This window comes from Pisolithus orientalis (assembly GCF_024613125.1).
Source record: "Pisolithus orientalis strain OTSU chromosome Unknown F5J12scaffold_105, whole genome shotgun sequence".
Lineage (NCBI taxonomy): Eukaryota > Fungi > Basidiomycota > Agaricomycetes > Boletales > Pisolithaceae > Pisolithus > Pisolithus orientalis.
The window spans coordinates 40,339-53,478 of record NW_026260886.1 but is presented as its reverse complement, the minus strand read 5'-3'; positions in this window follow the sequence as shown (position 1 = coordinate 53,478).

Genomic DNA, 13,140 nt, shown 5'->3' with positions numbered 1-13,140 from the left:
GGAGGATCAAAAGGTTTGTCAAAGTCAAAACCTCCTGGAAATACTGGGTAAAATGCTGGGGACTCTGGGCTCTGAAAGATCTCATCTAAACTGAGATCTGAGTCTGACAAGTGTGGCTCTGAAATATCTCTAGGATCAGCTACCAGGATTAAGATTTCTGATGAAGAAATAGATAGTCTGCAGAAGGGCTCTAGGAGCTCTTTGAGTTTGGTTCTTTGACAAGTGGGTCATAAGGGTCTCCTTTCCAGATCTACAGACCCCTCATGGTGGGCTCCAAAATGTTGTGGGACACAACTTTTGGGAAGCACATGACTAGAGTAAGGCTGAAGGGAGAATTCCCTAGGATCATCCCAAGGGGTGCTGTGTGGAAGGAGAAGTTGAGAATGAAACTAGAGGGTGGTGGGGAATTTGAGTGAGAGCCCCAGAATTTAATTCTGGACAGATGTGGATGCACGAGGAACAGTGAGATGGGTATATGAAATTCCAAGAAGCTGATTTGCACCAGGAGCAGTGTATTTGGAGTGAGGGGGATATGGGATAAGGTGTACAGGACAGGGGGATGCAAGAGACATGAAGACCACTGGAGATGCTGGAGACATGGTAGACTCAATATATGCACTTAGACTCTGAAAACTCTTGAACTCATAGAACACACACTACTGGTGACTCTAAAGGTGGGTGGTATATTTCCAACATCATGGTGGAATTATATAGTACAAGGGAAGTAGGTACAAGTTGGAGGAAGGTGGGGCAGAAAAACTAAAAGACTGGAAAAGAAAGGAAAGGACACCAGATGTCAGTGAAATACAGATGCATGTGAAATAGTCCAGTGGGTAGTAGACAAGAGTAAGAATGGGACAACAGTAAGGGGTATCTTCCAACAGAATGAGAGTATGTGTACAAGTGGGAGGTGGAGCTGAGTGGCACAGGAGGGCAGAGCATAGTGTACTGGCATGCAGTCCAGCTTGTGGAATTTAGGGTGACAGGGGAAACCAGAGTTTTTTAGAGGTAAGTGGCATGGATGACTGGTGACATGGCTGAGCAGTGTCACACACCAAAGGTGTTTGGTGAGGTGGACATGGATATACCTGATGAATGGAGATGAAGACCATAGCCCTCATGCCAAGAAGGACAGCCATAAATGTCAGCAGTCATCCCTCACACAAGAATGAGTCATCAATGCCAAAGAAAAAGGAGGAAGTGAGTTAAGCACCAGTTAAAGTTCTTGAGTGCCTGTGTACAGCATTCCAGTTTTCAACATATCTCCACCATTTCTGCAGATACCGAAACCATTCCCACACTCACTTGTAGTGCTCAGCCATGTGATCCTACCTTCCAAAATTGGAGAGGATCTGCACACTCCACACATTTCTACAGCACTCCCTCCAAAAGACACTCATTTCAATAATTCTTCTGATATGGCTGCCTCCACATCAATCATTTTGCTTGTCCCCTTTGCTAGGGACCATGGCTACATATATCTACCAGGAGTCCCTACCAGCTTCTGTCCTGAAGCATCCTGGTACATCCCATCCTGTCTGCCCCCTCTCAGCCCATCCAGCTTGGACAGCACATTCTTTTTGTCACTATGACCTCTAGGAGGACATTCTTTGGTTGGCTCAGGTCTGTCATTTGTTTGGAAAGGTCTTATGTGGTCATTTCAGTCTCTCCAGTCCAAGAAGCATATGGATCCTTCCTCCCTGCTCCCTGCAACATCTTCATACCAGTCTTGTCCATCATTCTCCCAAAATTGCGACAGCTACAGTATAATCTACTGTTCTCCACTCTCCCTGATCACATTCATGACAAGTATGATGCACATCTTGCCTCCTTGTTGCAAGATACAGCAGAAGATGCTCCCCCTTCATCCTCTCTTCCAACAGAGCCTCATTCATGAAGTTTTTATTTGCTTCACTGAGAGGATGGTTTGGGGGGGAAGGTTGCGATCCCTCATGCTCCTGTCACCCCACAGACCCCTAAAGCTTGACCCCTGTTGACATCTGACTCACCCTGTCCACTTTTGGATGTACTATATTGGCATCAGATCAGCACTGCCTCTCTGTCATCCTACTTTGGCCTAGAAGCAATCTCTTTGAGATGTGACATGCACAGCCTCCCCCTAATGCGATTCCAGTGCACTTTCCCAGTTCCTGATGTTACTTGACTCATAATTTGACATTCTGACTGTCCTTGACACACCTATTGCCAATACTTACCAATCTTTTGACTTTGCTTACTGGTTCTTCACCTTTTGGCTTACTTATCCTCACCAATGCTTACCAATGCTTTCTAAGACGATTACCCATTGCTTACATTCCTTACTCATCAGTTACCAATCACTTACCAAGTGTTTGCACCTTGTTTTCCATAGGCAACACCCCTGTACTGTATATAAATCACTGTACTTAGATAGCTGAATAGGAAGAAGACATCAGAGAGCCCCTCTTGCTTGCATTTTATTATCACTCAGTAATTCATTCAGCAGCTTTGATAGTTGAGACTTTATTAAGGGTCTAACTATCATCTACTTTGCTTATCATCATCTATCATCAATCTACTTTGCTCCAAGCCCTTCCTGAGCTCAGCACAGCCTAGGACATTGAATTAAGTCATCATCCATGCTTCTGTAGGCTGACAGCAGTCTACCCTATTGCATTCTATTGCATTCCTGCCAGATGTCAACCTACAGAAGAAGAGTATGAAGAAGGCAAAGCTGATGCAGAAGAGGCTGATGAGTGGTTGGAGAGTATTCTTTTTACAGATGCCTGTCCATCTTTGGTCAGCATAACTTGTCAACAACTTGCACATGAGTCCACCTATGCCATTACCCTCCCATTGTTCCTGTCCAATGATATGTCTCAAGATGTCCTTTTATGTCAAGTCCTACACTTCCTTCATACTACAGAACTACCCCCATTCCCTTCCAATACTGCTTGCAAGCACTTCATTCACAGATCCCTCCAGTTCTTCCTTCATGGAGACCAGCTCTTTAAACATCAAGGTCCTCATCCTCCAGCCAAGGTCATTTTCAATCCTCATCTCTGTGTTCCGATCCTCAGCCATGCTCACAAAGAACTTGGTCATTGTGGAGTCTTTGGAGTCTTTCATACAGTCAGACAGCACTTTCACTGGCCTCAGATGTACCAAGATGTTGCCCATCACATCCACTCTTGCCATGAATGCCAGATCCAAAGCACTTGTAAAGCAGAGGTTCCCATCACCATTTCTGCTTCCCCCAGAATCTTTATGAAGGTCTACATCAATGTCATGCTCATGCCCAATGCACATGGTTATTGCTATCTTGTTGCAGCTTGAGATGATCTTTCCCTTGCTGCAGAAGGTCATGCTCTTCATCATGCCAATGCAGAAAGTCTTGCTAAATTCTTCTGGGAAGAAGTCTTCTGTCATTATGGTGTTGTTGCCCAGGTTGTCACTGATAATGGCAGTGAGGTCAAGAGTGCCTTTGAGAAACTCATGAAGCATGACTCCATCCCCCAGATTTGTATCTCCCCATATAATTCCAAGGCAAATGGAGTTGTAGAACACAGTCACTTTGTTATTGTCAAGTCTGGGCCTACTCCAACCAACTCCAACACTAAACAAGGTCTAGAGAGTGGTTTGGAAGCAAGTCTGATACAGGGAAGCAGAACTCCAACTGGTGGAGTGTCAGCAGGAATGAAGACCACCAAAACAAAAGCAGAGCAGAGTGAGGGTGTCAGGTTTAGTTCATGTGCTACCCCCTTGCATGATCTCAGCCCTCATATTTCAGAGGGAGAGTACAGATGGAGAGTAGGAGATAACTCCAACAGGCAGAAGTCAGAGACAGAAGGAGTAGGAACTAAGTTGATATTCATACTGAGGAATGGTGGAGTACAATACATGTGTCAAGTCTGGGCCTCCTCTGACCAACTCTGATGCTATATAAGGTCTAGAGAGTGGTTCAGAAGCAAGTCCAACATGAAGGAACAGAACTCTGACTGGTGGAGTGGTGGCAGGAACGAAGGCCACTGAGACACAGGCAGAGCAGAGTGAGGATGTCAGGTTTAGCTTGCACACTACCCCCTTGCACAATCTCAGCCCTCATATTTCAGAGGGAGAGTACAGATGGAGAGTCAGAGATAACTCTGACAGGCAGAAGACAGAATCAGAGGGAGTAGGAACTAAGTTGATATTCATACTGAGGGATGGCAGAGTATGATACATGCTTTTATACTACTACGGAGGTACAGTAACTGGAATTGGAACTGACATATGGAGACTCGTAAAATTTCAAGTAAAACTTCCCAGATGACAAATGAAGGGTAGACAGAGGACATACGAGTGGGTAACATAGGACATCCAAAAAAGGAAACAGTCCAGGCACTGGACCATGCAGTGCATGTGCTGCAGAGTACCTGACTGTGTGCTGTCAGAGAGAAGTCTGAAGGTAGTCACATGACCCCTCAGAGAATGGTCTGCCTGGTCCAGTAGGAGAGCAACACAAGTCCAACAGTAGTCAGAGTGGAGATGGTTCATAGACAATAGAAGGTGGGCAGAGTTGGTGTGGAGTGAGTGAACAACTGGTGGAAAAGGGTGTGGAGTTAGTGATGATGCAGGATGAACACACGGTCATGACAGTGCCCCCCCCTTAGGGCCTGAACCCCTGAAGGCCACATGTATGGAATGAGATCAACATGAATTGATCATTTGAAATTATTTTGATGCCTCAAGGATAATGACTTTAGCCACAGCAGAGCTCTGTCGGAGTTCAAAGTACCACTTAAAAACACATGTTAGGGTACCAAACCTTCGTTCCTTCCCCCCATCATCATGTCTCCCCAGTGACAGAGCAAAACTCCCCAGCCAACCCCCTGCCATGTCTGCGACTACTCCCAAGTCATGGATGAAGAGCTGGTCATCCTCACTGATGACTCCACTGACACTGAGCAAGAGAAGTCTGTGGAGAAGGTGCACCGATGAGAGGAGGCCGAGTGGAGAGAGAGAGAGTGCAAGGCCAAGGGAGAGGAGGCCAAGAGGCAGAAGGCAGAGGAGGAGCAGTTGGAGGCAGAGTGGAAGAAGAGAGCAGAAGAGGAGGCTCAGAGGAGAAGGGCGACAGAGGAAGAGGAGGCTCGAAAGAAGAGGGTGGCAGAGGAAGAGGCAGAGAGCCCAGGCCAGGTGGGATGAGGCCACGCAGAGGTGAGTAGCAGATTACTGTGAGTCAGGTGGAGCTGACTCTTTTTTTTTTTTTTTGACCTTACTCTATTTCAGGTTAACTGGCATGGTGTATGATGTCAACACCACCCAGAAGGTCCCTGGGGCCTCTGTGGTGGTCACCGCAACCAAGAGAGCCCCCTGCACTCACTGTATAGCAAGTCTGATGGCAGGCAGTGTGAGCCAGGGCAAGGTAAGACCAGGGCCTGTGTGCCCTGTCATAACAAGAAGAAGACATGCAGTTGGATGTGGGAAGAGGTGGTGGTGGGGCCCTCATGGAAGAGAGCAGGGATGGGGAGCTCCCAAGGAGAGAAGAAGAAGAGGATGCAAGGGAAGGGGAAGGAGAAAGCGACAGAGATGGAGGAAGCAGACAACAAGTGGGAGATAGGCAGAGAAGATGAGGAGGAGCCAGCAACACCACATGAGGGACCCTTAGGAGTGGGGGTCTCCTCCTGGTGGACAGAGTGGGAGTGGGAGTGGCAGCTGCAGGCTGTGGAGAGGTATGTGGCAGCGCATGAGAAGGCTGCAGCAGCCTTCGAGAGGATGGCAAGGGCAGCAGAGCGGATGGCAGAGGCCACAGAGCAGACAGCCAATGAGTGGGGGCTGTACCATGAGTGGGTGGAATGGGTGGAGATGAGGAGGAGGGAGGATGTGCGAGAGGCCAGGATGGCTGAGGTCAAGCACACAGGTGGAGGATGGAAGAGGCCTCAGTCAGAGGTGGAGGAGGACAAGAATGAGGAAGTGGATGAAGGTGCAGAGGGGGATAACAAGGAAGAGGAAGAAGTCAGAGGAGAGAAGGAAGGCAGAGAAGAACAGGAGGGTGGTGGAGGGCAAGCGATGGAAGAGTAGAGTTGTTTTGTTTTGTTTTTGTTTTTGTTTTTTTTTTTTGCCTTTAGTTTGTACATTTTGTACTACTATGAGATAGACTTGTGATTTTGTTTGTGACTCTGAGAAGTGAAATGGATAAGTGGAGAAAATTCTAAAGTACTTAAGGTAGTTTGGTAAGAGGCAGAGTTGGCCCATGGAGGAGGATTATGTAGGCAGAGTATTATGGCAGAGGTTGGTACAGGCCAGGTTTGTGTGGATAGTGTTCATGGAAAGCAGATACTATGTTGGAAGCATGATCTAGCTCAGTTGCAAGCAACCAAGAGGTTTCTTCATCAGCATTCTTGTAACCAGCCCAGTGGACTAGATACAAGAGTTGACAGTGGTGGCAATGGTGGTCCACCTTAGAGTCAAGTATCTCTGATACCTCATACTCAAGGTCACCATCAACATCCACTGGCGGAGGCAGAGGTTGTTGTTGGTTTGGGAAAGGGTTAGTTGCTGTGGCTTCCAGTTGTGAGACATGGAAGACTGGATGTACCAAGCACATAGAGTCAGGGAGCTTAAGGGTGACCGAATGTGTACCTGGCCTGGCCAAGATGGTGAATGGACCTAAGTACTTTTTGGAGAGTTTTTCCGAAGGACAAGTGGAGTGGAGGTACTTGGCTTTGATGTAGGCCTGTTCTCCAACCTTAAACTCAGGTGGAGGTATGTGCTTGGCATTTGAGTCCTAAATCCACCTGCTTCTAAGTTGTCCCCTCTTCTTTCTCTCTCTTCTTTTCTGTTGGTTCTTGGTGTGAGCCTACAACAAACCCTGTTGTTTAGGTCTCGTCACACTTGAACTAGCTTCCTACTCGTTGTACCCTCGCACTGTCCGTCACCATTCCTCACTTCTTCTGTGAAGACTTGTGGGTGTACTTGCCAAGTCCCCCAGCCTCAGAACCCAATCCAAATCTCTTCGTCCCATACATTCCTGAGTGTCACTCGCTCACTCCGCTCTTCGACCACAACCTCTACTCCCTTCTGCCACCCCCCTCTTACCCCTTCTCCATCGAATCTGTCTTCCCCTGCTTGCTCCCTGCTGAACCACAGCAGTCCTGCTACAACCTTCGCCCCTGTCACACCCTAAGACATCCAGATCGCTATGGAAGGCATCCAGGACCAGCTCACCAACCTCCACTGTCACACACCAAAGGTGTTTGGTGAGGTGGACATGGATGTAGCTGATGAATGGAGGTGAAGACCATAGCCCTCATGTGAAGAAGGACAGCCAGCAATGTCAGGCAGTCATCCCTCGCACAAGAACAGGTTGTCAGTGCCAAAGAAAAAGGAGGAGGCAAGTTAAGTGCCAATAAAGTTCTTAAGCGCCCGTGTATAGGCATTCGGGTTTTTCGACATATCTCCACCAGTTCTGCAGACACCGAAAACCATTCCCACACTCGCTTGTAGTGCTCAGCCATGCAATCCTACCTTCCAGGATTGGAAAGGATTTGTGCACACTCCACATGTTTCTACAGCACTTCCCTCCAAAAGATGCTCATTTCACTAATTCTTCTGATATGGCTGCCTCCACATCAGTCATTTCACTTGTCCCCTTTGCTAGGGACCATGGCTACATATATCTACCAGGAGTTCCTACCAGCTTCCATCCTGAAGCATCCTGGTACATCCCACCCTCATCTGCCCCCTCTCAGCCCATCCAGCTTGGACAGCAGTGTTCTTTTTGTCAGTATGACCTCCAGGAGGATGTTCTTTGGTCGCCTCAGGTCTGTCATTCGCTTGGAAAGGTCTTATGTGGTCGTTTCAGTCTCTCCAGTCCAAGAAGCATATGGATCCTTCCTCCCTGCCCCCTGCAACATCTTCATACCAGTCTCAGTCCATCATTCTTCCAAAATTGCGACAGCTACAGTATAATCTACTGTTCTCCACTCTCCCTGATCGCATCCATGATGAGTATGATGCACATCTTGCCTCCTTGTTGCAAGATACAGCAGAAGACACTCCCCCTTCATCGTCTCTTCCAACAGAGCCTCATTCATGAAGTTTTTATTTGCTTCACTGAGAGGATGGTTTGGGGGGGAAAGTTGCGATCCCCTATGCTCCTGTCACCCCACAGACCCCCAAAGCTTGACCCCTGTTGACATCTGACTCACCCTGTCTGCTTTTGGATGTACTATATCAGGCATCAGATCAGTGCTGCCTCTCTGTCATCCCACTTTGGCCTAGAAGTGATCTCTTTGAGATGTGACATGCACAGCCTCCCCCTAATGTGATTCCAGTGCACTTTCCCAGTTCCTGACATTGCTTGACTCATACTGTGACATTCTGACTGTCTTTGACTCACCTATTGCCAAACTTACCAATCTTTTGACTTTGCTTACTGATTCTTTGCTTTTTGGCTTACTTATCCTTACCAATGCTTACCAATGCTTTCCAAGACAATTACCCATCGCTTACATTCCTTACTCATCAGTTACCAATCACTTACCAAGTGTTTGCACCTTGTTTTCCATAGGCAACACCCCTGTACTGTATATAAGTCACTGTACTTAGGTAGCAAAAAAAAAAGGAGACATCAGAGAGCCCCTCTTGCTCGCAATTTATCATCTCTCAGTAAATCATTCATCAGCTTCGATAGTTGAGACTTTATTAAGGGTCTAGCTATCATCTACTTCGCTTATCAACATCTATCATCCATATACTTCGCTCCAAGCCCTCCCTGAGCTCAGTACAGCTTAGGACATTGAATTAAGTCACCATCCATCCTTCTGTAGGCTGACAGCAGTCTACCCTATTGCTTTCTATCACATTCTTGCTCCCTCTTCGTCAGGAGCACCCCCAACCCTCAGCACTCATCTTTGAGTGTTGTAGCTCACAAAAACCCTCCCAAAGAACAGGTTCTACCATCTAGGTACTGCATAGGCACACCACCACTCGCTTTCATTGTCTTTTGTGTTGGTTTTGGTTGGTTTTCACCACTGAACCTCACTTTGACTCACACTGCAACACCCTCAATGCTCTTCGAGACAAAAACTACCAGTTAAGCAACGAGCTAAGAGACGCTCAAGGCACGATTGCGACCATTGAGGGTCAGTGAAACCAATGGAACGCCCTCCCTGCAGATGTAATCCAGAGGAGGATAGAGATGATGGCCAACCCAGGACAGTACACTGGTGATCACACCAAGTTCTCAGAATGGTGGGTCAAAATGAAGGTATGGGTCATGCAGAATAGAACCGCCCTACCAATGGCCCAAGACAAGTGTACTGCAGTATGGTCCCACATGACAGGCCCTGTAGCTGGAAGGTTTGCTCAGGCCAAATTCTCCCTCGCCATTGTCACTGGAGTATGGCCTGATACAGCTGAGATGATAGAGGATATCAATAGGTTCTTTGCCCCCCAGATGGATGTGGAGTGGGCAAAAGCTCAGATGTGCATGATGTGCCAGGGAAACTCTCGCTATGAGGAGTTTTATGCAAAGTTCGAATCCCTAAAGGTTCAGGGACGAGTTACTGACAAAACTGCCAGCTTCCTGCTGGAAAACACTGTCCACCCCACCATCATAAAGGAGGCCCTAAGAAGGGATATACCCAGGGTAATTACCTTCAAATGACAGTCGCATTCCGAGAAGCTGCCCTCACTAGGGACCACTTCAAGCTACTCTATAATCATTATCCCCATGAACCTGCTCCCCATTCCCCCTATAACCACCCTTCATACTCTCCCCGTTTCACTCCTACTGGTACTCAACCCAGTCCACACAGAAGACAGGCCTAAACAGAGGCTGAGGGTATACTACAAGCACTAAAGGAATAGAGACCATGATAAGAGAAAGAGTCCAAGGAAAAACAACAACCAGAGAACAGTGGCCACAGGTAATGCATTGCATGAGTGGGAGTGAGGGCATGGGAAGGTAGCATGTGAATGATGGTGAATGTGAGAGGGGAGCAGATGTAACAGTAGTCACGGAATGGTTAATGATAGGGGCTTACACATCCAGGGAGTGTGGATTCCTCACACCTGCAGGGGACTTAGATGCTGACTATCCCCACTCAGCCACATGGCATGGAGGACATAAATAGCTTGCTGCATGGTGATGGCAATGGTGTGGTGCCAAGGGTTCGAGAACACCAGATGATTCCACATAGAAGCGAAGCAAGCATGGAGCCAAGGAATGCGAGGAGACCATTGAATGCCATGTATAGGCATCTGGACCGATGACATAAGCGCCTCATGGCTGCTAAGTATATAATTGTTAGTGCATGACTCAAACCTTTGCATTGATTTGATTCTTTCCCCCTCATCAATCACCTTTTCTATTGCTCTAGTCATGTCTGCTAACTGTGCCCCCCATCTGTCCCAGCTCATATGCATGGCCACCCCTGACCCAATCGAAGTGTAAGGACTAGTTATCATTAGAATCACTGGACGAAACCCAGGGTGGAACAGATAAGAGGAAACAGACCATTTTTGGTATTGGATGGAGTGAGTGGTATGCTGGTCACCCCTGCAGGGGACTTTGATCGCTGACTGTCCCCAGTCAGTATGGGAGAAGGAACGAGTGTAGTAGAAGAAGCCATGGGGGGGTGGGCGAGGCTGCAGAAAGAGGTATGGATATCGTGGGAGAAGAGGGTATGGGGGAATAGTGCGATGGACAAACTGTGGATACTGGAAAGGACAGATAGTCAGCTGTCTGTGGAGAAACCTCCACATCATCATCAGTGGGGTCATCCTCAGCTTCCTCAAGAAGGCAGTCTAGTTCTTCATCATCTAACCCAGTAATGCAAGTCACAGTTGTGCAGGCCTGAGACTGTAGGTGGTAGGGAAGTAAGTGGAATGCAGTGAAGCAGAGTTTGGAGATGGAGCCATCCAACTCAGCCAGCAGGTACAAGCCCCCAGTGGTCCAATGAAGGACGACCATGGGACTGGTGTACTGTGGCTTTGTCTTCTGGTTCAGTTCTTTCTCAACACCAGAGTTGCAAACTAGCATGAGGGTGCCGGGAGCGAAGTTATGGTCTTTAATGCGATGCTGAAAGGCAGTTTCGAACTGCTGGATAGACTGAAAGCATGCACAGAGGACATTGCCATGGACCTGGTCTAGGTCATCCTGACACTTCTGTAGCTGGCACACATGCCAAGCAATCAGTTCTGTGGTAGTCAGCAGTGTTGCATCATTGCAGGATAGGGGTAAGAGGAAGGTAGCTTCAGTGAGGTCAAATGGGAACAGCGGTTTGACACCATGTACCATGAAGTAAGGGGACAAACCTGTGGATTTCAAGATGGTGACCTGCTCAGCCCAGAACATGGAGTGTGCAATGGTGTGCCAGCGGTGGTCATCATTTTCACAGCTCTTCATGATAGCCTTGCAAACATCATAGTGGCGATGCTCTACAATGCCATTAGCCTGAGAGTTGTAAGGAGAGATATGTATGTGATGGATATGATATTGCGCAGCTAGGGCATCTAAGGCTTGGACGAATGCGGGACCATTGTCAGTGACAATCTCAGTGAGTGGACCCCAGTGGCATAGAATGTCCTCGAAGATAAAGGATGTGAGCATGGTACTATTTTCCACATGCAACATGCACCATTCAGGGTATGAGGTGAGCGCACAATGAGCCTGTACTATGTAGCGGTAGCCACTGGCTTTGGGCATTAGCATTGTGTCAATGTGAGCTTTATGAAACAGGCCCCCTATCATGGGTACAGTGGGGGGGATATGAAGCTTTTGTGTCTGGTGGATCTGGCATTCATGACAAGTGCAAACATACCACCTCACATCCTCAACAAGAAGAGGCCACCAAAAGCAGAGGAGAAGGCATGTGTGGACCATGAAGACACCCTTGTGTCTGAGGTCATCATGCACTTCCTTGATGAGATGATACTGCTTGGACTTGTTGACAACTAGCTGGTGCTGTCCATGCAGTTCCCTATGCCATAAGTTACCATCTAGGAGGAAGAAGTGGCTAGCTGAGTTGAAGAAAGATGAGTACTGTGCATCAGTAAGGTCAGGCGGTCACTCATGGGTCGCAAGGAATGTGTGGATAATTTCGATCTTTGCTTCACATGCCTGAGCCTTTGCGGACCATGGAATGGCAGGGTCGTCAGGGGAATTGGAAGGGTTATTAGCATCAGCAGTCACAGAGAATGCGAGATAGAAGGAGGCAGGTGGTGGGAGGCTTGCACAATGGTAAGTGGGTGGTGGTAGGGGATGGTGATCTTGATTGGAAAGTGACATAGGAGGCAGGCGGTCATTGACAACCTGTGTAGAGAAAGAGTAAAAATGGTCCAGCCAATCCTCATGGTTGTCATCCTCAGGCAGGTCGAGCTCCAACTGCAGATGGCGGGACAAGCCATCAGGGCCAGCATGCCTGTCTGCAGGAATGTGGACGAGTTTGAATGAGAAAAGGAGGATGCCAGCAATCCAGCAATTGATTGTCACATTAGGCTGCAGATCTGGGTTATTTATCATGCCCTTAATATACTTCGCATCTACCTCCACAGTGAAGTTAGTGAGCCCGAAGATGTATATGTGTACTGCATGCAACGTGCAGAAGAGACCATACAACTCAAGCTTGGCCTGGGAGTAGTGGCTTTCCACTTTGTTGAGGGTGATGGATCCGAAGCAACTTGGGTACTGTCTGCCATCTTCGCTGAGCTGGTAGAGGATGTAGCCAACTGTGATGACCAATGTGTCAACTGCTAAAATTAATTTGTGACCACACTTGTAGTCAATCCTTCGGAGTGCAGGGGACTTTACAATTTCGTCCTTGAGTCGTTGCATGGCAGCGTGTTGTGGCTCGTCCCATGTGAATGGTACATCTTTCTGCGTGAGCACGACTAGCAGCCATGCGATCTTGGCGAAATCTTTGATGAAGATGTGTAGCACACTGCAGACACCAAGGAAACTGAGAACCTGAGTCAGGTTGTGGCACTCAGGCCAGTCATGGATATTCTGCACTTTACTTTCTTCAGGAATGCGACCTTTGAAGGTGCACTTGTGGCCAACAATCACTGTGGATGGAGCAGCTAGTACAAACTTCTTTGCTGAGACAGTGGCTCTGACATTCTGCAAACACTGAAGGATATGGTTAACGACTATACAGTGATTCCAGATAAATTTCT